This window comes from Panthera pardus, unplaced genomic scaffold, assembly GCF_024362965.1.
Source record: "Panthera pardus isolate Hobbes unplaced genomic scaffold, ASM2436296v1 HiC_scaffold_12, whole genome shotgun sequence".
NCBI classification, from domain to species: Eukaryota; Metazoa; Chordata; class Mammalia; order Carnivora; family Felidae; genus Panthera; species Panthera pardus.
In genome coordinates, this window is record NW_026526677.1 from 48,566,664 (window position 1) to 48,592,978 (window position 26,315).

Genomic DNA, 26,315 nt, shown 5'->3' on the forward strand with positions numbered 1-26,315 from the left:
CCTGTCTGTTTAATTGCATGCCAGATAAATGTGTACAAATATGGAATGTGCCTAGCAATTTGATACTGATAATTCATGTATCAAAACTTGTGACTGATTTATTTATTTAATTCTTAAAGAGTTTATTTAAGGACATTCAAAAAATAATATTGTTCTTAGCTGCATTCTAGTATCCTTGACCAGAAGAGAAAGCAATGCCATTTTAGTTAATGCTCTGTCTAGTTGCAAGGAAGAAATTTGCTCAGATAGCTTAAACCCTAAGTCTTATTTCAGGCAACTATGCTTTGAGTGTTCAGCATTTGGGTGTGTCTTTTCACTCTTGGCTGTATGTGTCTTTGTGAATTATATTCTTCCACTGCTCCCAAGGACAGAAGTTTAATTTAGTTCCATTAGTTATCATCAGCATTTATTAGACTTAGATTCAATCTCAAATAACAGAAAACCCAAACAGTAGTGGCTTAAATGAGGTGGAGATGTATTTTTCTACCCTATAAAATAAAATAAGTTTAGAGGAAGATGGTTTGGTGCTAGTATAGCAATTTTGTGATTTTATTAAAGACCCAGGCTTTAATTTTTTATTTCTCCCTTTATGGGATGTTACCCTTATCTTCATGTTCTTACTCTAGGCAGAAAGAAGGGAAAAGGGGGAAAAGGATTAAAAATGTGGCTGAGTCTTCCTCCTCCTAAGAGGAGCTTTCTCAGAAGTGTGCTCAGTGATTTCTACTTACATCTCCTTGGCCAGAACTAGTATGTAACCATACCTAACTACAAGAGAGGCAGAAAATTTTGGTGGGTTCACTTATTTGTTTGTTTGTTTGTTTTTAAGCTGAGCATATTGCCATTCCCAATAAAATTTCCTAATAGGGGAGAAAGAAAAAATAGATATTGAGTGGGCAGCTAGTCATCTCTGCCGTATCCTCCAATATAGAGTCCTTATAGGGCATCCTTCAGCAGACACCCCTGGACTAATTATTTGTGGCCAGGAAATTAAAATTGGTTTCTCTTGAAGTTCTTGGCTTTGCAAGTCATAAAGAAATGCTTTGGGTTTTGTTTTTTTGTTTTTTAAGTAAATTCTCTCCCCAACGTGGGGCTCAAACTCAGGACCCCAACATCAAGAGTTGTATGCTCTACAATTGAGCCAGCCAGGTGCCCTGGCTTTAGTTTGTTTTTTAAAGAAGGGGTGATATAACTGGCAAGCACTATGAGGCTTCATTAGGAATAGAGTTATTTAGTTTGTTGAAAGAATGCATAACTCTAGATATATCCATGTATGTGGCAGTCAGAAAAAAAGATTTCAAACTGTTGTTTTAAAGTAACCTGATCTCATTTCTAATTAAGAATCTTTGATCTTTCCAAATATGCTGATGTCTTTCATTATATGTTCTATTAGAAATGTATTTCTTAATTTCAAGGCCAGTTCACTAGTGTTTATTTTTAGTAGCTTTGCATATTTAGCCATTATTTGCTCTCTCCTCTCCCCACCTCAAAGTATTTTAAGAGAAGCCCATTGTTTTTGCTCATCCTTATGTCCCCACTGCCAAGTATATATGAGGTGGTAAATAAATATTTGGTGAATAAATAACTGACTGAAGGAACAAGAATGGTGGCATTCTGTTTCACACTTTGAATACTCCCAGACTGGGAATCTGGTATTTTAGGAATTCACCTTTTCAACTTTTATACTGCTCTAGAGAGGCAACATAATAGACTAGAAGTAGTATGACTTTGGAGTAATTAGCACAACAAACTTTTTGATCCACTACTTGTGTGTCAGGTACTGTTTTAAATACTGGAGTAGGAAAACAAATAAGTGTGTTCCCTTATCTCTAGGAAAGAGGGAGACAAGCTTATAAATAGTTTAATTATTGAACTACTGTGATATTTGCTGTATATATACACTAGGTTCTAAAGGTAGATCCTAGTGGGTTAACCTAGGTTGGAACAGTGAGTTTGAAGAGAGCAGGATTTGATCCAAGAAAACTTTGCAGAGAAGATGGTAGCTATGTTGGCAAGAATTAGCCAGAGGAAGGTGAATGGGGATTGTGTTCTGGATAGAGAATAGCTGCTTGTGCAGGGGAACAGATATGAGAGGATACAAGGCACGTAGGGAGTGGCAGGAGGTATAGGAACCAACTAATAGAGAACTTAGATTTTATCCAGAATAACACTAAAGATGTTTTCAAAATGGCTTTTTTTTTCCTCTCTAACAAAAAGGGAAGTATATTCTTATCTTTTAGAAGATCTCAGAAATACAGAAAGGTATACAAAGAATATGATTACTTGTATTCTCTTCAACTAGAGATATAACTACTCTTAAAATTTTGGTGTATATACTGCCATAATTCCTCAGTGTCTCTCCCTTCTGTCTTCCCTCCTTTTCCCTTTTCCTTCTTTTCTGTTTCTTCTTTTCTCTTTTCCCCTTCTCTGGCCAGATCTTATTGGCCCATATGGCAAGTAAGTGAAGGACTCACTGAAAAAATAGGTTAAGGTATAGAAAGAGGCACAGTTTTGTCTTGGAGTCATTTTCTGAAATAAATGTTATAAATGAGGCATAGATTTGGGGATGGAGAGTTTGAATTTGGTTATTAGGTATGTTTTTACAAAAATTTCATACACACCTATAGCACTTAGTATGTGTCCAGTTCTGTTTTAAGAACTTTCAAACATTACGTATTTAAATCTCATGACAACCTTACAAAGTAAGTATTACTATTTCCATTTTATAGATGAGGAAGTTGAGGCATACAGAGGTCACACAATTTGTTCAAGGTTTACATTAGCTGTAACTGTAAATTTAAATTATGGTGGTCTGGCTCCGGCATTCATGCTTTTTCCACTGTACTTTCAGGTTGAGGCTGAAATGTGTATGAAACAGTCAAGTAAGTATATTCAGCAGACATGTGGTTATGCAATTGAAGTCCAGGGATGGGTCAGGACTGGGGATATAATTTGGGGAATGTCACATAGGAGGATATTAAAGTCATGAGAGTTAATTTTTCCAATGTCTTCAGTCATATATTCTGTGATGGTAGTGAGTGTGCCTTGTTTTCTGGTTGCTTTTCTCTGGGCATCTCTATTTTGGCACTATTCCTTTTAAAATTGTGCCTTACATAACTAGATGTTGAGGTTGTAATGCAGAGCTATGACTGTGTTTCCCCCTTTTGGGATACATGCTACTTCTATTAATGCTTTGGTTGCCTTATTGCCTTTTTTTTCCTTTTCCTTATACCAACTATTCTACCTTGCCCCAACATGCATATTGACTTTGTGATCACAATCCCACACCTTCTGCTCCCCTTGGGTTTTATTTACAGAAAAGCTTACCAAGATAACCTTCCCCATAATATACTTAAAAAACTGATTTTTTTTTAAACCAAAATGAGAACCTTATATGGTACCTAAATTTCATAATTCTATTCTACCCAGCCATTTTACTTTTCCTTGTCATTAGGGAAGGAGTCAAAGAGCAAAGGAAATTTCTAGAAAAAGCAAAAATACGTATAATCTTTCCCCAGTGTTCCTACTTCTGAATGTTCTTGGACGGTGGATGTGTATCACAGAATTAACTTATGTATATCTAAGAGTGCCATGTATTAAAAAGGGAAAGTCAAAACAGAGGATGTGAGGTCATTTAAATCAGTTTTGCTTATAAGCAGCAGTTAATTAGATCAGACAAAAAAATTTGGGGGGGCTTTAAAAAAGTTGTTTATATTTAGAATAGGAGTGTAGGAGTTTGCTTATGTATGGTTGGTGGTTTACAGTTACCTCAAGAACCTGCATTTATATGTTAATAAAATTTAGATAGGCTATATCTAAAAATATTTAGATGAATATAAGGAAATACTGTTGTTTTGCAAGAAGGAATTTTTTAACGTTAAAAAAGCCTACTTTCCAATCACCAAAAGGTTTGGCTTTTTTTTTTTTTTTTTTTTTTAAGCTTTGATGATTTGAAAGGTCAACTCAATATAGAAATAGATATTATCTAGCCAACTCTGGTATTCAGTTACTTTCCGTAAAGTAAATGATCTGATAGCATGACAAGTTGGGTCTTATTAAAGATATAAACAGTTTAAAGTGCTTGGCAATTTTCCCTATTTGTAACTGTTGCTGTAATGTGAAAACACTGGCAGGACTAGAAAAATAAAATTATGAAGACATTTAAAAAGTTACTCTATTTTAAGATAAGATGGAGTTGAAAATTGTCAGAAATACAAAGGGTATTTGACCTTTTAAAATCTCTATCACAATTCTAATGAAGTAGAAATAAAATGAAATTTTAACAAAAGGACATACAGAATTTCTAGATTATAGAGATACATATAATTTTTGGCTTTGCCCCAAAGTTTCATTTTATATCTTCCTTTGAAAAATTCAAATGTATGGGGACAATATATCTTTTAGCATGATATTGCAGCTTATGTTGAACCAAGAACACTTTATACACTTTCAAACTCTGTAAGTTTATTTCAACTTTGTTTAATGTATCTGTCATCAGAACATGGCAATGGTGTTACAAAACTTCATGATTCTAGAAATGACTTTTACATTTTCGAACAGTTGAATATTCCATTTTGAGAGAAAATAAATTGTGGATTAAGTGTGACCAATGTATAAAACAATTCTCTTAGTGAATGTGAAACAATTACTGCGTTATAACTATTAGCAAAAATAAAGTTGACTGGCATTTATTTTCCATGTGACCAACATTGTAGCTATCTGTAAGTCTGGAGGGGCACCTGGGTGGTTTAGTCGGTTGAGCATCTGACTTCATCTCAGGTCATGATCTCCCAGTTTGTGAGTTCGAGCCCCGCGTCGGGCTGTGTGCTGACAGCTCAGAGCCTGGAGCCTGCTTCAGATTCTGTGTCTACCTCTCTCTCTGCCCGCCCCCCCTCAAAAATAAACGTTAAAAAAATTTTTTTTTAAAGTAAGTCTGGATAAAGTTTAACACCAAATGTAGCTCTATAGAGAAAGAACATTCAGTTATTCACAGAGCTTTCAATAATAAAATAGAATTTAGAATTTTGTGATTTTGTTGGAGTCAGAACCTGGATAACTTCCATTCTTTTTGACTTAAATCAGCTTCTGGGTTTATTACTAAATGTTATAATAGGCTACATTGTAGACATATGGGTGAATTAGAAATAGATTGTTCAGTTTGGGACTGAAACCAAGCCTTGAATTATTTTAACTGTTGATTAGATTAAGGTTATCTGCTATTTCTAGGGCTGTTAGACTAGCTGCCTGCTAAAAGGAAACATAAATTCACTTTGGAGGAAGATAACACCATGCAGAGTCTCAAATTATTTCAACCTTTTTTTTTAACATACGATATCGAGCATTAAGTTGAAAGTAATCAGACATTCAAGGGGACAAGACAGTGTGACAAAAAACTAAGATACAATAGACAACAGAGACAGACTTACATACAAGGGATTCAAATAATGCTGTCAGTCAAAACTGTGCTTAATGTTTAAAGAAAATAAAAGATTTAGCATTTTGTCAGAGTGTTTGAAACTAATAAAAGAACTAAATCAAATTCAAGAACTGAAAAAATACAATAGCTGAAATAAGCAATGAGAAGATTGACTTAATAGCAAGCTAAGCATTGCTGAAGAGAGAATTAATAAACTGGAAGATAGGTCAGCAACTGTCTTTCAAACTATTGCATGGTCAGGAAAAAAAGATGAAAAGTACAGAAATGAGTAGATAAAATGAACCAATGTATAAAATATCTTAAGGAATCTCCAAACACTAGCACAACTAATAACTGAATTCTGGGAAGTTATAAAATATAAGATCAATATACAAAAATTGTTTTTGTGTTTATTAGCAATGGACTATTGGAATTCAAATTCATATGGAAATGTGAAGGAATAGAATAGGAAAACAACTTTGACAAGTATGAGCAAAGTTGGAAGACAAACTAATTGACTTGAAGGCATGTTATTAAGCTACTGTGATCAAAATGGTTTTTAAAAAATGCTTATTTATTTTGAGGGAGGGCAAGCAGGGAGGGGCAGAGAGAGAAGGAGAGAGAGAATACTAAGCAGGCTCTGTGCTGACACTTGGGGCTCAGTCTCATGAACCATGAGATCATGACCTGAGCTGAAATCAAGAGTTGCCAAAATAGTTTAATATTGGAGTCATGATAGATACTGGAACAATATTAATTCCATCAGTAGAACAGAAGAGAGAATCCAAACATAGATATGCATACACATATACACACATACATATACACAACTGATTTTTTAGCAGAATTAAATAATTCAGTGGAAAAAAGGATAATCTTTTCAACAAATGATGCTGAAACAATTACATAACTGTATTAACAAATTAACTTCTTTTCACATCTCCAGAACTCCAAATGCATCATTTACATAAAATATAAAACTAAAACTTTTATTTTGCTGATCAGTCTGTTAATTTTATTAATTTTATTGGTCTTTTCAATGAGTTTGTTCTTCTGCTTTGATTTCTTATTGATGGAAGCTGAAGTCACTGACTTGAGACTTTTATTCTCTTCTAATAAAAGATGTTTAGTACTACAAATGAATCCCCAAGTATTGCCTTCACTGCATCCCACAAACTTTAATAAATTATGTTTCATTTTTATTTAGTTCAAATTATTTTTTAACTTCCTTTTTAAATTATTCTTTGACCCATGGGTTATTTAGAATGTGTTTCTTACTATTTTGGGACTTAGTTGATAATCTCTCTTTTATTGGTTTTTAATTTAATTCCATTGTGGTCAGAGAATGTGGTTTGTGTGACTCAAATAATTTTCAATTTAGTGAATGCCTTTTTCATGGCCCAGAATATGGTCTGTCTTGGCTTCTACTATTTATGTTTGAGGTTCTTAAATCTTTATTCTCGGTAATTGCAAAAATTTCCCATCCAGTCTTACTTCTATTATCATTGCTTACATTTCACTGTTGTTAGAGTTATTTTTTTTTTAAATGGGAAGCTTTTTTGTTTTAAATGTTTGTTTATTTTTGAGAGAGAGAGATAGAGCATGAGTGGGGGAGGGGCAGAGAGAGGGAGACACAATCTGAAGCAGGCTCCAGGCTCTGAGCTTTTAGCACAGAGCCTGATGTAACATTTGAACTCACAAACCATGAGATCACCACCTGAGGTGAAGTCAGACACATAACCGACTGAGCCACCTAGGCGCCCCTAGAGTTATAATTCTTAAACACCAATCTGTTTGTTTTTCCAAAAGCTCTGGTGATATCCCATTATCTACAGAATGAAATTTGTTCTCTTTATTGGGGGGAGACAAGGTCTTTCATTATCAGACCACAAGTTATTCTAAGAAAGCCTTATCTAGTATTGTCATCCTTTTCTGCCCCTTTTCAAACATTCTGTATTCCAATTCATGTTAAACCGATTTTCTTTTCCAATAATGCTTTATGGAGGGCATTTCCTACATCTATACGTTTAATCAAGCTATTCCTTTCCCCTGTAATTCCCTTACTCTTCCCTTCTTAATTTATATTTAATGTTCATGCTAATTCTGCTCACCTATGGTATTTTCTCTGCTTTTTTCAGCCAGAATCTACTATGTCTTTGGTTCATTGTTTATGTATATCTTAATGGGTGCCATATTTATGTATTTACTCAGTGTTTCTTCGGATCTCAATAGTGAGGAAATTAAGACAGTATTTAAAGGTTTTAAAAAAATTAATAAAATAATATCCTTAATTCTGCACATCTATAAAATGATATGTTCCTATGGTTTAGTAAAGGTGATATGTAGTAGTTAATGTTGATGATTAGTTGGAAAATAAAATTATGAATGATGTAGATATCATACCCATAGTGACAGAAATAGGTGGATCTAAATATGAAGAGGAGGAGGAGTTGAGGTTACCTCCAAAGTTAGAAATTCCTTCTGTGGTAGCCAAAGCTGTTTCAATCTATAATTTCATATTATTTTCAAAACTTAGTTTAAGTTATCATAAAGCAATAGAATGAACATCCTTCAAATAATATTTCTTCTAAACAACCTAAAAATTTCTCCTTGCAATAAAATGATGTACATTTATGTTTCAAGTTAAAATAAAAATGCAGAGGTATTTATCATTTATTATGATTCCTTTCTTTCACTAATTTGTTTGATGAGCTAATTACCTGCTGTATACTTTGTGATCTATAAAGAATTGTGTGAATGGGAGTTGTTCTTATAGCCAAGAAAATAAGCTCTGTGCAGTAATAACATTTGAATAGGCTTTACTCTTTTCAAAGCTCTTTCAGGTGTGCTGTTTCTTGGGAGGAAAGGAATCCTAGTGAAAGGAATCAGTGGGTATATAGAATCTTGTCGTCTTTCTTTCTAGTCAGTGGAAGGATGCAGAGGAGACAGCTAGGTGAGCAAAGGTGTGCCAGGGGTTTTCTTGTCACCATTACAGTACCTCTTTAGAACTGGATTATTTGGACTAGATCGTAGACATTTTAGGAGGTATTAAGTATGTGGTGTGTATGCACAGCTGAATATAGACATTTTCAAATATTGAATCTTTTGAAGGTGAGATCAAGTATAATTTGATGATAATGTATAAATGTGTTCTCCTCCAAGGGAGATAGATGCATGTCAACCTTTAACATAGAAAGTTGGGAGGAACACTTTAGTTATCTAGGAGTCTTACAAGAAATGCTGACTAGTATTTCTATAATGATTTCACTCCAATTCCAGAAGGTATAAGTCATATGTGATTATGAATTTAATACATTAGGTAATTACTCCAGTTCTGTCTTTATCCTTATTTGGTTATTTAACCTCCCAGTCATGCCTGTTCTTGTTTTTACTTAGTAGTTGACCTTTTTACACAAACTTGGGGGCGGGGGAGAAACATCAAGAACGAAATCCCTCCATTTCATACCTGCAATATTTATAAATGTTTTTTTGAAGTGTTTGTTAAGTCTGATCTGTTTTACTCAGGTGCAAAATGTGGGACATTTGTGTTAAAGTAGAATTAAAAGAGATGATCAGTTATTTTTAAGGTGAAGCATTTGCAGTTACACTGCTTAGAAAACAGGTTTTTTAGTCTGGAGAGTTTCATTCAATAAAATATATTTACTATTTAAATTTTTTTCATGTTTATTTATTTTTGAGAGAGAGAGTGTGAGCAGGGGAGGAGCAGAGAGAGGGATACACAGAATCGGAAGCAGGCTCCAGGCTCTGAGCTGAGCTGTCAGCACAGAGCCCAACAGTGGGCTCAAACTCACGGAGTGTGAGATCATGACCTGAGCTGGAGTCAGATGCTTAAACTGACGGAGCCACCCCAATATATTTACTATTTAAACGAAACAAATCACTGTAGCTAAAACTTAAATTTATTTTTTGAAACATTTTAAGCCATGTCAGTCAACTTAAAATAAATGTAAATGTTAAGTTATTAAATTTACATTAAAATATCCCCTCTTCCATCACTAATGTTCTTCTCGAGAAGTAACTAATTTTTGTCTGTTGATCTTAATATTATATGCTGATATTTCTTTAGAGCATGAGAATAGTGTTGTGCCCTGCACTGTCTGAATTCTGTTTCATGGACTCCATGAACATAATAAAATGGTGCTTAATTTAGACAACTATGTTTTGGGATAGTTTATTATACAGCAAGAGTAACTGAAAGATAAGTGGAACTTGAATATGCTAAAGAAAAAGGCACTTGTAGTAATGCCATTGCTGGGTCATGGGGTAGATCTGTTTTTAATTTTTTGAGGAACCTCCATACTGTTTTCCAGAGTGGCTGTACCAGTTTGCATTCCCACCAACAGTGCAAGAGGGTTCCTGTTTCTCCACATCCTCTCCAGCATCTATAGTCCCCTGATTTGTTCATTTTAGCCACTCTGACTGGCGTGAGGTGGTATCTCAGTCTGGTTTTGATTTGTATTTCCCTGATGAAGGGTGACGTTGAGCATCTTTTCATGTGCCTGTTGGCCATCAAGGCATTTGTACTGTGTTTGCAAAAGTCTTGAGATAGGATGTTAAATTGTCTGAAGCTTAGTATTTATTTTGGATTTGGAGGGATGTTCATAACAGAAGAGAAAGCTGCAAAGATAGTAGGAGCCAATTGTTTGTGGCTTTTAACACTTCATTAATGGGTTTAAACTTTTTTGTATGTGCAATGGGAACATAAAGATTTTTTGAGTATAGAAGATCATAGAAAATGACCATGGAACTTTCTTTCTTACGTTGTTCCAAAATCTTGGAATGTGTCTTGAGTTCATTTATGCTTATATGTTTACTCAGCAAACATTTGTCACACTTCTACTTTTGGCCAGGATCATAGTTTCAATTTTTTTAATATTAAGGCTTATTTATTTGTTTTTATGAAATTATATAGAGTCAGAACAAGGATCTAGTAAGAAAGCTAGCCATAATGTTTTTTATATCTATAAGTAGGGCACTAAAAATTTTCATGGCTATGTGTATACAATAAGTAGTTACAGTGATAATTCAGGACATGATTATGGTGGAAAAGACTTGAAGGTTAAATCAAGATCAGAAAATATTTAGTGGGGATACACATTTCTATGGATTTGTTAAAACTCACTTGTTGATATCTAGGAAAAAGCCTGCTGGAATTTGATGGGGATTGCACTGAATCTGTAGATCAATTTAGGAAGAATTGATATATATATATTTTAATTTAATGTTTGTTTATTTTTGAGAGAGAGAGAGACAGATAGAGACAGAGACAGAGCATGAGCAGGAGAGGGGCAGAAAGAAAGGGAGACACAGAATTGAAGCAGGCTCCAGGCTCTGAGCTGTCAGCACAGAGTCTGATGTGGGGCTCGAACTCATGAACCACGAGATCATGACCTCAGCTGAAGTCAGATGCTTAACCGACTGAGCCACCCAGGCACCCCTTAGGGAGAATTGATATCTTAACAATATTGATCAACCAATCTATGAACCCATAATTTCTCTCCATTTATTTAGCTGTTCTGTAGTTTCCTTCATCAGTGATTTGTAGTTATCCTGCAACCTTGCTAAAGTCATCTATGAGTTTATGTTCAGTTTTTGAGTACTTTTATTTTTGATTATATTTATTTAGAAAATATTCTTAAACTTTCACATCATAATAACACATTTGCAGTTGTGCTATCTCAGTCAATATGGCCTTAAAATTTTTTTTTATCAAAATATTTTGTGCACAAACTAAGAAAATGTTTTGCTTCTTCTTTGTTTTTATCTATCTTATATTTGTTTATTACTTATCATATTCTGTAAGTTTGGATTCCAAAAGATTTTGTCAGTATCTTTTATTGCAGATTGTTTCACATGGGATTCCATCATGAGGGTCAGCAAATTTCCAACTGTTATGCCTTTCTTTGATCTCTTTTTACAGGCAAAAATTCATATACAGTTGACCCTTTAACTGGGTGCTCACATATTTCCTTTCCTATGTAGTCAAAAATCTGTGTATGACTTGGTTCCCCAAAAACTTAACTACTAATAGCCTGCTGTTGACTGGAAGCCTTGCCAATAACATAAACAGCCGATTAACACATATTTTCTATGTTATATGTATTAGAAATTATATTCTTACAATAAAGTAAGCTAGAGAAAAAATGTTATTAAGAAACTCACAAGGAAGAGAAAATACACTTAAAGTGCTGTACTGTGTTTCTCAAATACAAAAATCCACATATAAGCAGACTTGTGCAGTTCAAACCCTTGTTGTTCAAGGGTCAGCTGTTAATTTCTTCGTTTTCTCAATACTTAAGCACAGTCCATGGCTCTCTGTTTAATAAATAGCTATTGATTCCTTTGAGAAGAGAGAAATTGCTTGTAGATAACACAAAACCATTTTCTCAAGGCTTATTACCACCAAGGAAATAATAGCAAAGGAGCAAGAAATAGTTGTACATGGGAAACACAACTCTGAGCTTGTGGTCAGCTTGTTTGGATAGTATCTGCATTGGTCCAGGTGGAGGGAAATTCCTGTGTTGATAGCTGAATTAAACTAGATAAGAAAACAATAAAAAATAAACTTATTAATATAAAATAATTAGAAAATATAGTTTGAAAGAAAACACAGCTATTTCCCCTGTTTAAAACTGATGAAAGGTTTACAACTCTATAAATTTACTACCTTTTATTTTGTTGAGCATTTTTTCCTATAAATTGTGTTTAAAACAGACAAAATATATTATTTCTCATTTTCAATCCAAACAACAGTAGGGTTTTTTTTTTTTTTTTAATTTGAAGCTCAGTAACTATACTTTCATCTAATCCCACAGTCCTCAAAGTCTTTAACCAATGATATACCACTATAGATTCTTTATCTGGCTCTCTGTTTTTGGTATTAGAACATGTTGTAAGATGGGTTGGGATTCAGATAGGTTGATATTTTTGTGGTGATCCTTTCCCAAATGTAACTTTTCCTTTTAATTTTCAGGAGGTTTGAATCAATTTTTTGAATGGAAGAGGGGTTGTGGTTAATGATACAAGTATCTGTGTAAACTCTTTGGACTTTATAAAATATTAGTTCTCTCATTAATTTATTCAGGAATTATTTGATTGCCAAATTTGTGTGCAGTATTGCTTCTTCCATATTCTGATAGATGCTTTAATCAAATAGTAAATTAGAGGGGCACCTGGGTGGCTTAACCAGTTGAGCATCTGACTTTTGGTTTCGGCTCAGGTGATGACTTCACAGTTTGTGGGATGGAACCCCGCATTGGCCTATGCACTGTGCACTGACAGCATTGAGCTTGCTTGGAATTCTCCCTCTCTCTCTCTCTCTCTCTTTTTGCCTCTCCCCTGATGCGTGCCCACTCTCTCAAAAATTTGTTAAATTTTTAATGTTTATTTATTTTAAGAAAGAGAGAGATACATAGTGGGGAGGGAGGGAGGGTCAGAGAGAGAGGGAGACACAATTTGAAGCAGGCTTCAGGCTCTGAGCTGTCAGCACACAGCCTGACCGGGGGCTTGAACTCAGGAACTGCGAGATTATGACCCAAGCCAAAGTTGGATGCTTAACCTACTGAGCCACCTAGGCGCCCCCATAAGTAAATAAACATTAAAAAAATTTTTTTAAAGTAAATTAGAAAGTCCATTACAGGTATATTCTCAAAAGTTTAAATAATCCTTTGGTGGGCTTATTAAAACTGTGCTCCAGTATGACAATGAAAAGATGTGCTATATTCTTTTTTCATTTCCAAGTTTTAGATAAAATTTCTTAGCACTGCATACTGTGGTAGACGTTGTAAACCAAATTAAAAGACAAAAATGTTGGTATCCTTAACCAATGAGCACCTAGAAATGAATAATAAAACCCAACAACATAAAAATAGAATACAAACTGTCTTTTTGCTGAAAAAGAAATTTGCTTTGCCAGCAACCATGAGAAGCTACCTCTAATCTCAGTCATTATTTTATTTTATTTTTTTATTTTTTTTATTTTTTATTTTTTTAATTTTTTTTTCAATATATGAAATTTATTGTCAAATTGGTTTCCATACAACACCCAGTGCTCATCCCAAAAGGTGCCCTCCTCAATACCCATCACCCACCCTCCCCTCCCTCCCACCCCCCATCAACCCTCAGTTTGTTCTCAGTTTTTAAGAGTCTCTTATGCTTTGGCTCTCTCCCACTCTAACCTCTTTTTTTTTTTTTCCTTCCCCTCCCCCATGGGTTTCTGTTAAGTTTCTCAGGATCCACGTAAGAGTGAAAACATATGGTATCTGTCTTTCTCTCTATGACTTATTTCACTTAGCATCACACTCTCCAGTTCCATCCACATTGCTACAAAGGGCCATATTTCGTTCTTTCTCATTGCCATGTAGTACTCCATTGTATATATAAACCACAATTTCTTTATCCATTCGTCAGTTGAGGGACATTTAGGCTCTTTCCATAATTTGGCTATTGTTGAGAGTGCTGCTATAAACATTGGGGTACAAGTGCCCCTATGCATCAGTACTCCTGTATCCCTTGGGTAAATTCCTAGCAGTGCTATTGCTAGGTCATAGGGTAGGTCTATTTCTAATTTTTTCAGGAACCTCCACACTGTTTTCCAGAGTGGCTGCACCAATTTGCATTCCCACCAACAGTGCAAGAGGGTTCCCGTTTCTCCACATCCTCTCCAGCATCTATAGTCTCCTGATTTGTTCATTTTGGCCACTCTGACTCTCAGTCATAATTTTAAAAGGCAAATTAAAATAACAGTGAATGAAGAGCACAATACAGAAAACCTTCTCAGTAGGTGTGTGGTTAGGTATATAGACCAAGTTTCAGATTTATGGAAAAGAATTAGGTAGATTTGTCTGGAAAGCTGTTCATGATACCATTAAGTGAGAAAAAGGAGATGTGGATAGATAACAAATTTTTATTTGAAAACTGTTACATGTATATCTTTATAGCTACGTCTGAAGAAATGTAGGAATATTTGTTTATTCTAGTGGCATAAAATATTTTACTTGTTTTTCAAGTAGGAGTAGGTGATTTTGTTTGTATTTTTTAAAGAATGTTCTTCATATAAGTACACAAATTGAAATAATCACATTCTTCGGGAGATACCCTGTTGTGGCATTTTATAAAACTACCCAGTTAATAGGGAAAGCCTTCAGTTTTTCCTATTGATATTAAAGAGGGAGAAAGAGAACAAGTATTAGTAATATGTAATACTCCAAAGTGTCTGTCATAAATGAACTACTAAGAGTGGGGGAATGAATATTTTTATTCAAATAAATTACAACTATTTGTGACCTGGGCCTCATGTCTTCTTCTCTTTTCGTGTGTGTGTGTGTGTGTGTGTGTGTGTGTGTGTGTGTGTGTGTTTTGGTTGGTGTCTATGGTACCCATGACAATAACCTGTCAAGCCCTTTGAGAACTCCTGTGATACATCTCTGACTCCCCAGAGTGACCAGCACAGGTTGCATACGTGGTAGACACACAAGAACAGATGGATCGAAAACAATCCTCTTGCAGACTTTAAAAAAATAAGAAAATCTCAAAAGTCAAACCAGGAAAAAACCCATCATGTCTTACTTCTTATTCCTATTTCTTTTCCTCAGTACTCTTCCTCCCTGCCTTTCTCTTTCAGAGGTGAGCATTCTTGGATTCCATTTTATAGTATTTTGTGACACTCTAATCCCAATGAATTCTTTGCTTTCAGTAGGGAAACTGATGGGGAGGGGAGGGTTTCCTCCAGTTGAGTCAGGTTTTTGGAATGGTGAGACTAGGGAGGGAGGGATAAAGCCAAAGTCATGAGCTGCTTACGTGGTGACTCATGAAGGAATCAAGGTTTGAGGAGCTGCTGGCAAAGGAGAAGAAAGGTGTAGACAAGGTGTGTGTGTGTGTGTGTGTGTGTGTGTGTGTGTGTGTGTGCGTGCGTGCACGTGCACCACAGCTGCAAAGGTATATACCTTACCAGCTATGCACCCAAGGTTACATATTAATGTAATTTAATATGTGACACATAAGGCTACTCAGTTCTCGTAATATGCTGCTCTAAGAGATACTTGCAAGTAGAATGCAGTATGTAGGTGGAAGGGTCAACCTATATGAATGTCCTTGTTCAGATTTCCATGTCTCCATCTTCACTTCCAATGTAAATGTACTTGTTACTGTTTGGAAAATAATATAATTAAATTTGCTAAAATTATGTGTAAACTGATAGTATCCAATAACTCTGTGAGAGTTATGAGGAAAACCAAGTGCCTTCTAACAAAGATTTTTGATCTAATTTCACTCCTTAACTGTTTGGTTGTTTGGCCTATTTTTAGGATCTTGTTTGTATTCTGAATGATTGAGGGTGTTGAACAAATGAGATGTTGGAAAATTCTTATGATTCAGCTTTGAAGCAGATTTTCAGAACCTGCTTTAAGTTCTTGCTGTACACTCTAAAATACATAAGAAATATACAGTTTATTCTACAGTGTTCAAGTAAATGCATGGTGTGTACCAGCGTAAATTCTTATATCGATGTTGGTTGGTTTTGTTTCTAAAAAACATCAGGGTTTTTTGACTGGCTCAGTCAGTAGAGCATGTGACTCTTGATCTCGGGGTCATGAGTTCAAGCCCCACATTGGACATAGAGAATACTTAAAAAAAAGTACTATTGGGGCACCTGGCTGGCTCAGTCAGTGGAGCATGTGACTCTTCATCTTGGAGAGATGTGGGTGATCAACTACTGGATAGTCATCTTTAAAACTGGCTTGTGAGAATACCAGCCCTGAGTATCTCTGCTTTGAAGTTGTGGCTTAAAGCTCCTTTTTACCATGTGAAAAAAATCTTTCCCTATCTAAATAATGTTAAGACTTTATATGTAAATGTCTCGGGGAGAAATTAGGAACATTCCCAAATTCATATTAAATTCTTTCTTAGCAACAGAATTGGATTGAAAGACAGAATATTCTGTTGGAAAAGGAGAGATGGGAGAGGTTCAAGGAAGGAAGCAGGCTAGATGGGATGAATGAAGCAAACCAGTCTTACTTGAAAGTTTTGTCTATTATCTAAGTGTATTTTAACCATTACCTCTCTGTGCATATTTTCTCTTCTGAATGTCAATTCCATTTCTTTGGAGAATAATCTCCAGTTATTGAATGTTGGTGATGTGGAAATGTTGGGATTTGGAGCAAATGGTCAAGAAAGAATTCTTGAGATGTCTTCAGTGCAAAAGGGTGGTTTTATTAAAGCTTGGGGACAGGACTCAAGGGCTGAAAGAGCTGCATTGGGTTGTGAGGGTTGGCCGAATTTATACTTTCAAGTAGAGATGGGGTTAGGGATAGCCTAAGTCTCTAAGGAATTTTGGAGGCAAGGTTTCCAGGACCTTGAGGGGGCTAGCTATTGTTCGGAAAACGTCATTTATTACTGTTTAATGAAATCTTAGTTATGAGATCCTTCAGATGTATATCAGTGGGCCATATACTCAGAGAATGATTGCTAACATATATCTTGGGAGGTAGAGATAATGGAAGTTTCCAGAGAAATTTGTATGTATTAAAAGAAACTGACAGTGTCCTAGAGGTCGGGGTAATGTTAAGCTAAGATTGCCTTCACCCTTAGCAAATTATTAACATCAAGGCAGTTGAGTTCCTAGAGGAAGATCACTCTGCCTATCTCAAGGACTTGTCAGTGGACTCCAAGTTCTAAGGAAATTTAAGTTTTCTCTTTTGCCTTTGTTTTTCACATCAGTTGGCAATCATCACTAATAGGCAAATGAAAATTGAAACCACAGTGAGACCATGTCACACTGACTAGGGTGAGTACTGTTAAAAAAAAACCTGTAAAATAACAAGTGATAGCAAGATGTAGAGAATTTGGAACCCTTGTGCACTGTTGATGGGAATGTAAAATGGTGCAGCTGCTGTATAGTGGTTCCTGAAAAAATTAAAAATAGAAATATCATATGACCGAGCAGATCCACTTCTGGATATGTATTCAGAAGAATTGAAAGCAGAGTCTCAAAGAGATATTTGTACATCTGTGTTCAAAGCAGCATTGTTCATAATAGCTAAAATGTGGAAGCAACCCAAGTGTTCATTCCCTGATGAATGGATAAAGAAAATGTGGCACATGTATACAATGGAATATTGGCCTTAAGAGAGAAGGAAATCCTGTCCCATGATATAACATGGATGAACCTTGAGGTTCACATACATGAAATCTTTGAAGTAGTCAAACTTTTAGAAACAAAAAGTAGAATGGTGTTTGCCAAGAGCTGTAGGGGAGGGTAATGGTGAGAAGTTGTTCAGTGGGTATAGAGTTTCATCCATGCAGGATAATACAGTTCTAGAGAACTGTTGCACATCAATGTGAATGTAGTTAACATTATTGAACTGTACATTTAAAAATAATTACAATAGTAAACTTTATGTGTTTTTACCATGGTCAAAAATAAAAAACTATTGATACTGAGGCCTAACTGCTGAGATACTCCAATGTATATGGTTTACAATGCGTGCCTGGCACAGAAAAGTTTTAGAAGCCTCCTGGATGATTCCACCACTTAGTCAGGTTTAGAACCACTGAAATAAGGATAAAAACATAAGGGATTGTAAGACAAACTACTAGGTAGTTAATATCTACTAGGTAGATAATATCATATGTTATAAATAATTTTATTCTAGGACATTAAATATTCTTTGGTTCACATACTATAAATTCTGATTTACTAAGCAATCATTTATTAATTCAGTCATTGGAGTTGAAATCAGAGAACCCTTTTAATAGTATATTGAAGAGATTTGTGAAAACAAATGAATCAAATTGTCTTATGAATGTTTTTCACCAATGTCTATAAGATACTAGCACATCACTTGGTTAACAATTTTTAAATCTACTTTTATCTTTGCAATGGCATACATACAGTTAAATATTTAACCTAAACTTTTGCTTTATTTGAAGGATTAAGTGCAGTTTAACTAGAATTGTGGTTATTATTTATACCTCCCAACATTGTTTTTCCTGTACATATATACAAATTTTCATTTTCTGGGTTTTGAAAAAGTTAATTTTGTCTTCAGTTTGTTACTGATACTTGTTAGTATGTACACATGAATCATAAATGGTAGATGTATTTGATGCAAAAGGCAAAGAGGAACAGAGAATACTGAGACCATCTTTTTTTCTACAGGGTTTCAGAAAACGGGAGACTCAGACAACGATGGCAGATTTATTTAGTAAAATATAATAATAAGACAACTAACATTTTAATTTTCTAAGTCTAGAATTTCTGCCTTAAGTAAATGAGAATACTTAAAAATAAAATTATTTCTTTGAAAACATTTTCCAGTCCTGAGCATTGCAAAATATCTACTGGCAGGATATTAACTTGGAACAGCAGACTGTTCTTTTTTTAGTAGCCTTTTTCCTGCAGATGTGACTTTAACAGAGGAAGATGTGTTGTTTTTGTTTTCTGTTTTTTTGGGGGGGAGGGGTTTGTGGTGCTCTAGCAGGTAATCAGAAGTAGAAGTGAAGGCAGTAGTCATTTGTTAAATGAACTCTAGTCAATTTAGGTATACTGTGTGTACAACTGTTTAAAGATTGGTGATTTCTGGTGTTCTTATAAAATTGTTTTTTGAAACTCCTTGGGGTAAATTTTAGAAATAAATTTTAACTAATTTGATACTATGATCTCTGATTTTGGAGGTGGGGGAAGGGCAGATATGTTTAGTTTCTGTTCTAAAATGGGAGGTGAAAAATTGGTGACAACATTTCTTATATTCGATTATCACATGACATTAGAAAAATCGGATGTATGGTGCAATCAAATACTTATTACAGAATTTAAAAAATATTTTGTTAATACTTTCCCCTTACCCATTTTAGAATATATATACTTTCTGGTCACATTTTAAATTTTATACTTAGGCATAATTTTCTTTAGGCTAAATTAGGTAATATTTCTTTAAAATATTTTATAAAGATTAATATCCTACTGAACAGGAATTTGACCTAGACTTACCTACATATGTGTATATGCTTCGAACTCTGATCCTGACACTTGACTTTTTGCATTTTTCCTTTGTTGTACTTCAGTCCCTGTCGTAATCTGGAATGCAAAAAGAACTTCCGGGAAGGACATAGTATTACTTAAAAAATGTACAAATAGGAATAGAGTCATTAGTCAGTGACTAAGGATAGCTGAATTCTATTTTGCTGATGTTTAAAGTGTCTAATGTCCTGTCTTTCAGTGAGACCAACATTTGGCATTCAATATCAGGGATTGTGGGTGAGGTAAAAGGAAAGGTGAATTCTAATAATGAATCAAGGCAGGAACTGAAGGAGGCTTTGTTTGTTTCTTTAACTTGTTTTGTAATAAGATCAGTTGTTTCAGTGCATAACCAAGTTTTAGTGACATGAGGAATTGCACGTTGCTTGTGAGATGTAGAATGACATAGGAACTGCCAAAATTCTTTTCATTTATCATGAATTCCAGAAACAGAACTTTTGACCAGAAGTATCACATTCCTTTTTTTTTTCAACTAAACATTTTTCATTCTTTAGGGAATAAAGCATTCCAGCTTTACTCGAAATCCCAAATGGAATCATATTGCATGATTGTAATCAGAAAAAAAAATTTTGTAAATAGCACCCAAGAGAGACTCTCAAAGCTGCTTTACCAACTTTAAGTACAACTTTGTGTCTCTAAACAGTCTATACCTAATCTTTTCTCTTTTCTCTCCTCCCAATAATCACACCTAATTTGTATTGGAACTTTAATGAAAGTTCACAAACTTTCAGTCTAATTGGGAAAGAGAATGTCAGTGGGTTAACATGGAAGAAGCTGAAGTATAGTACGGGCTTTGCTTGTGATTTTATTTTATTTTTTAATATTAAGCTGAAAAGCCAAATAGGACCTGGCTTTAATACATACCTTTTGTTTTGCTACTTACTTCATGTATGTCAATACTGTGTTGAAGAGAAAAATCACTAAACTGGGTTTTTGACAAGGTTGAACTATTTAACTCTGTTCTGGGCACTTTACTTAATTTCTCTGAGATTTAGTTTCCTATCTCTTAATTTCCTTCGTGTCTTCCTTCCTGCCTTCCTCCCTTCCTTCCCTTCTTTTTCCTTTTCTTTCTTGATTCAACAACTCTGTATGTTATGAGCCCTCCTTTTCTTTCTAATAGAATTTCTCTCCTCTAATGGAAAAGAGAAAGGCTGGATGATGTTTTCTATATTCCCAAGCCTCTTAAGATCTAAGTTAGGAAAAAGGAACAGTTAAGAAACAAATAAATAGATAAGTGCCATTGGTAACTTATAATGTCTCTAGCTACAACAGGAGCTCAGATTTAAGTAGATTAAAACTTGAAATGTGATGAAAGGGTGAGTAGTGTTTTATCCGCTAGGAAGAAAAGGATGGGGGGAGGGTGTTAGTGAACGGATCAAGGCAGAGTTTGAAGAAAGGTGGAGACATCCTATAAGAGACTGACCCCCCCTGATGCAAAGACTCAGGTAGGTAGAGGTGGGGGAAAAATGAAAATGAAAATTTCATAGATTTATGAAGCCAAATAATGGATGAAGGCTGCATAGAAATGTGTATTTGAATTAGAAGAGGCACTAAGAAGCCATTGCAGAATCTTGAACAGGAAAGTAACATGATAAAAAGCAGTGTTTTAAAAAATTACTCTATCAGCAGTGCTTCATTGGAATGTTTAGAAGAGAATAGCACAGTTTTCCCTGATGCATAAATTCTGTCCTGGCATTGGAATTTGGCCATCAATTCTTAAACAGTTAACATTTTTCTACTGTATTTAATTATTTTACCTGGTATGTGAAAATCAACTATATATGTATTTTTACTTTCTGTTTCAGAGCAGCATCTCAGTATTATCTTAAAAAACAAACAAACAAACAAACTTAACAGAGGGGCACCGGGCTGGCTCAGTTGGTAGATAATGAGACTCTTGATCTCAGGGTCGTGAGTTTGAGCCCATGTTAGGTATAGCAATTACTACAAACAACAGTAATAACAATAAGAAAAAAAAAAAACCTTAATGGACAAAAAAACCTTAATTCAAATTTGAATTAAAATTCAATGACATTTGGTGCTATAAATCTAAATACCTCAACCAAAGTGATGTTCAGATGAGCAGATAGATATTTTATGTGCACAGTTGTGTCATAACTGGATTTTCTTCATGATCACCAGCAGGTTTCTTTTGACATTTGGAAAATTGGAAGATCCATCCTGACTGTAAAAACATTTAAATGTGAAAGATATATCTTAGAATTGAGACTATATGATGTTTTCATAATATGTCTCTAGGAGATTTGGAGGCTCAATTAGTATTATATACTAATAATTGAAGCAATAAAATAGGTAGGGAGTATTGTAGGATTTAATTATCCAGAATTAGCAGGAGACAAAAAGAATAGTTACCGATAATAGAAAATCAGATACGTGTACTATGAATGAATAGTAAGTTAGAATTTAGTATACTTCTATGTGTATATATGAACGGCTTTGGACCTCAGATTTTAATTTCTAAAGTGGGGGGGTGGGGGTTGGTAAATCTTCCTATCTTGTGGGGTTGGTTGTGAGGAACAAACTGAAAGACACTGTGTTTTAAATTTGCTTAAAGAATTATATAAACTCTTAACATGCTGCCCAAATGTATTTATTATCATTACTACCACTATTATTTCTAAAAATACACAGCAGTATATTACAGTTCTTTATTAAAAAGGTGATTTTATAAAAAGATTAGAACTTGCGGTACTTGGGATAGGAATATTCATTTCTGGTATGATTTGAATGTATTAGTATTTCAGAAAAAAAGAATCTAAAAGAATGTTATATTTATTTGCTCACTGAAGCCAGGAATTTCTGTAACAATGGTGAAGTCATCTATATCATAATTAAAAGAATAATATAAAACACACACAAAGATATGTATATGTAAATAGTTTATACAAACTCAAGTGTGCAGATGAACTTCTTTCCCATCTCTCTAGTCAGGGACCAGTGAAATTCCTTGGGGCCTGGTAAAACAAATGAACAAAATGTACCTGTCCTTTAGGTGTCTTTTTATATATATAGCTCAGGGCAAACACTCGTTCCACAGAATAAAGCAACCTCTGCTGAAGGTTGTAGACATTGTTTCTATAGGAGGAAACAAACTTCCATGTAGAGAACAAGTAGACATAACAAACAAGAGAGTAAATACAACAAGAACTGTAGGTAATAGAAAAACCTCAAAAAGACTATAAAACAAGTTTGTTTAAAATGATTAGAAGTTAAAAGAGGAATAGGAACCATAATGGAAAACTTGTGCATTATGAAAGAGGAACAGGAAGGTTTGAAACAGAACAAATAATGCTTAGAAATGAAAAAAAACAAAACAGCAGTGCTTGATTAAATACTTAGTATTTACCAAGCATGTTCTAAGTACTTTACATGCATTATTTTACTTAATTTTTTCAACAATCCTTTGGGAAAATTGCTATTTTTATTTGTATTTAAAATTTGAAGAAACTGAGCTCAGGGAAGTTAAAAGTCACATAGCTTGTAAATGTGGGTGCCAGAATTTGAACTGGTTGAATTCCCTTGACAACATTGATGAAGAAAGAATAGAAGTAGACACTAATAATGTTAGTAATATAAAGGGTACATGTTGAGATTTAAAAATTATAATAGCAATTTTTAGCAGGTTTATTCTAAAAATATGAAAAATTTTTATAAAATTTATAAATTCTATAAAATTTATAGTTTATAATTTATAATTTCTAGTTTTCTAGAAAAATGTAAATTACCAAAGTTGACTAAAGCAAATAGAAAACCTAAAAAGAAATCTAGCCATTAAAAATTGATTCCATTTTTTAAAAGTGCACATAAGAGAAACACCAGTCTCAGTTATTTCATTTGTGAATTTTACCAGAATTTGTATTAGTAGGCTACCTGTGTCTTATATGAGATGTTCCAGAAATGAAAAGTTGAATAATTTTCCTGAGTAGCACTCATCACATCTCTAACATGTCTCACTGGCCCACTAGAAAGTAACCTTTATGAGGGCAAGGATCATGCCTTGCTTGTGTGTCTACTGCATCTTTAGCATTCAGTAAACTACCTGTCATTTGGTAGGTCTCAGTAAATGCATGCCTGAAAAGTAATATATTAAATATTGTTTTAACAATATTTATAAATCTTTAATTGTATTCTCTTTATTTGAACTATCATAATTCCTATAGAAAAGTTGTATATGAAACAAGTTTATGTTTTTATATTTTATGATTTATTCTTTATAAAATTTATCTTATGAGGTTTTAACAAAAATACATAAGAGTTTTAAAGTATATCATTTTAGATTCATTAAATAACTTAATGGGGGGAATCTTTTCATGATGTATGCATATATCAAATCATCATCTTGTATACTTCAGTATCTTACAATTTTATTAGTCAAATATATCTCAATAAAGCTGGTGAAAATGCCAGCCAAAAATTTTAAAAAAGCATATCGTTAAAATGTGTTTATTATTAGAGAATGATGTTTGTGAGATATAACAATTCTTCAATACTTTAAAAAATGATTTAATGAAAGAAATCCCCTTTTTTGTTCTCCGTCATAAGTATAAAATTTTATTTTTGATATATTTTTCCCTATTTGTCCTTCATCCTGTTTTCAGCATACTTAGTAAGGTTTTGTCTTAACAGGAATATTTTCATATATTCTTTTCTTTCATGCATTTTATTATTTAAAGAGGTATGTCAGATTTAAATGATTTGATTTCCCTCCTCTTACCTCTTCTTTTTATTCCTTTTGCTTGTATATTCTACTTCTTGCACCCTATTTTCTCCAAAGATATGTTTGCCAAATGACTTATTAAAGATGAATAAATCTTTAAAAATTTTCTTAAATATTTATTTATTTTTGAGAGAGACAGAGCGTGAGAAGGGGAGGGGCAGAGAGAGAGGGAGACACAGAATCTGAAGCAGGCTCCAGGCTCTGAGCTGTCAGCACAGAGCCCGACGTGGGGCTTGAATTCACAAACTGTGAGATCATGACCTGAGCTGAAGTCGGATGCTCAACTGACTGAGCCACCCAGGCGCCCCAATAAATCTTATTAAAGATTTATCTGATGATAAATACCAGATTTACTCTCAGGTTTTTTGCTTTTCTTTCATGAGTTTAAATAAAGGAAAAGCCAGATATACTTTAGAAATCAAGGATTCAATCTTGCCATGTATGGAATGTGACATTTTTGTTCATGGCTAGTGTCATTCTTCTTTTGTTCTTTGAAATCAGAGATTTTTCATCTTTCTGCGATTCAGAGTAACCACTGATGTCATTTAAATTCAAATGTGAGAATTAAATAAAACTTATAACTGGTTTCTTAAGCAAATAGGAGTTTTTGCGTTTGATAGATTTTTTTTAATAGTGAAAAGAAAACATCTGTAACAGCACTTAAGTTAAATTTTTGTTCTTAATTTATTTGTATTTAAAATGTAACCACAGTTAGTTACTTCCAAGGGGAAATCTTAGTGAAGTTAAGAGTTACTGGCACAACACCAAAATTGCGTGTTAAATAAATATGTGTGGGTGGTTCGTTTCTGGTACTTTATAGTTTTAGAAAAGAAATACTTTCTCAGATTTGAGTTATTGCACAGTTTTACTGAAGCCCATATCATATATTTTTGTTGTTGTTGTTAAATAGATTTAAAATATTTATTTTCTTTTTATATTCTCCAAAATTCACTGAAAAGTGGTTTATTCTGAAAAAGGTCTGAAAAATATGCTTTCTTTACTCTTATTTTTTTGTTTTGTTTTGAATTAATTTTTTAATTTGAGTATAGTTGGCATACAATGTTACATTAGTTTCAGGTACACAACATAGTAAATCAGTTTTTCTGTACCTTACCACAGCGTGTATTCTTGTCTGTTACTTCACATTTGTTTCTAACACATATAGGAAATCATCTCCACCCTTTAGATTAAAAACTAATTATTAAGTAATGTTTCCTACTTGGAAAAGTATCTTCTTTTATCTTAGAATTTAAGTTCTTGGGATAACCATAAAGTGTTTCCGTGAAATCTTCTGAAATTGTATTATAGTATATTAAAATGAGTTATGAAGTTTAATTCATTTTATGCCAGGATAACATAACTTTAAAACTTTCTTATTAGATCATTGAAAACATAAGGTGATGGGGGCATCTGGGTAGTTCAGTTGGTTAAGTGTCTGACTTTAGCTCAGGTCATGATCTCGAGTTGGTGAGTTCGAGCCCCACATCAGGGTCCGTGCTGACAGTGCAGAGCCTGCTTGGGATTTTCTCTCTCTGTCTCTCTCTCTCTCTCTCCCCCTCCTTTCCCCACTCTCTCTTTCTCTTTCTCTCAAAACAAACAAACAAACAAAAAAAACCTATAAAGTGGACAGTAATTAAGTTGGTTTCATGTGCTTGTGTATGTATTTATACTTATAAAATGTGGATTTCACATGGTTAGCTGCTATTTAGTATTAAGCTGCTATTTAGTGTATTGCTTAATTTGTATTTATATTTATATTTCATATAAAGTAAGTGTTAAAGTTACACCCACTCACAACTATCATAACAAATTATTATGTGTACACATATTTTCCTGGATGGAATTAAACATTTCAACAAGATCATTAATTTTCCCAATTAGACTTTTTTTGTTGTTGTTAAGTACTTAATTAGAAGCTGTTAAGTTTTTAAAGGATCTCTAATGGAGGTCAAAGGAAATGTATGTGTTAGAGGATCCATTTTTGTTTCTAGTTAGTTGAGATCTTAATATGATGGAGGTTGGTTTTTGTGATATTAGATTTTTTGATTTTTGGACTTGTGTCCATTGGTATTATAAAATGGTTTAAAACTTTGAGACCATGCAATTAG

At 34.0% G+C, this 26,315-nt stretch overlaps 1 protein-coding gene across 5 annotated transcripts in view; it reads left to right on the top strand.

Annotated features, from left to right (window-relative positions):
- SBF2 (SET binding factor 2) overlaps window positions 1-26,315 on the top strand; it is a 479,282-nt gene that overhangs the window by 117,324 nt on the left and 335,643 nt on the right. The gene's annotated exons all lie outside the window — the stretch shown is intronic.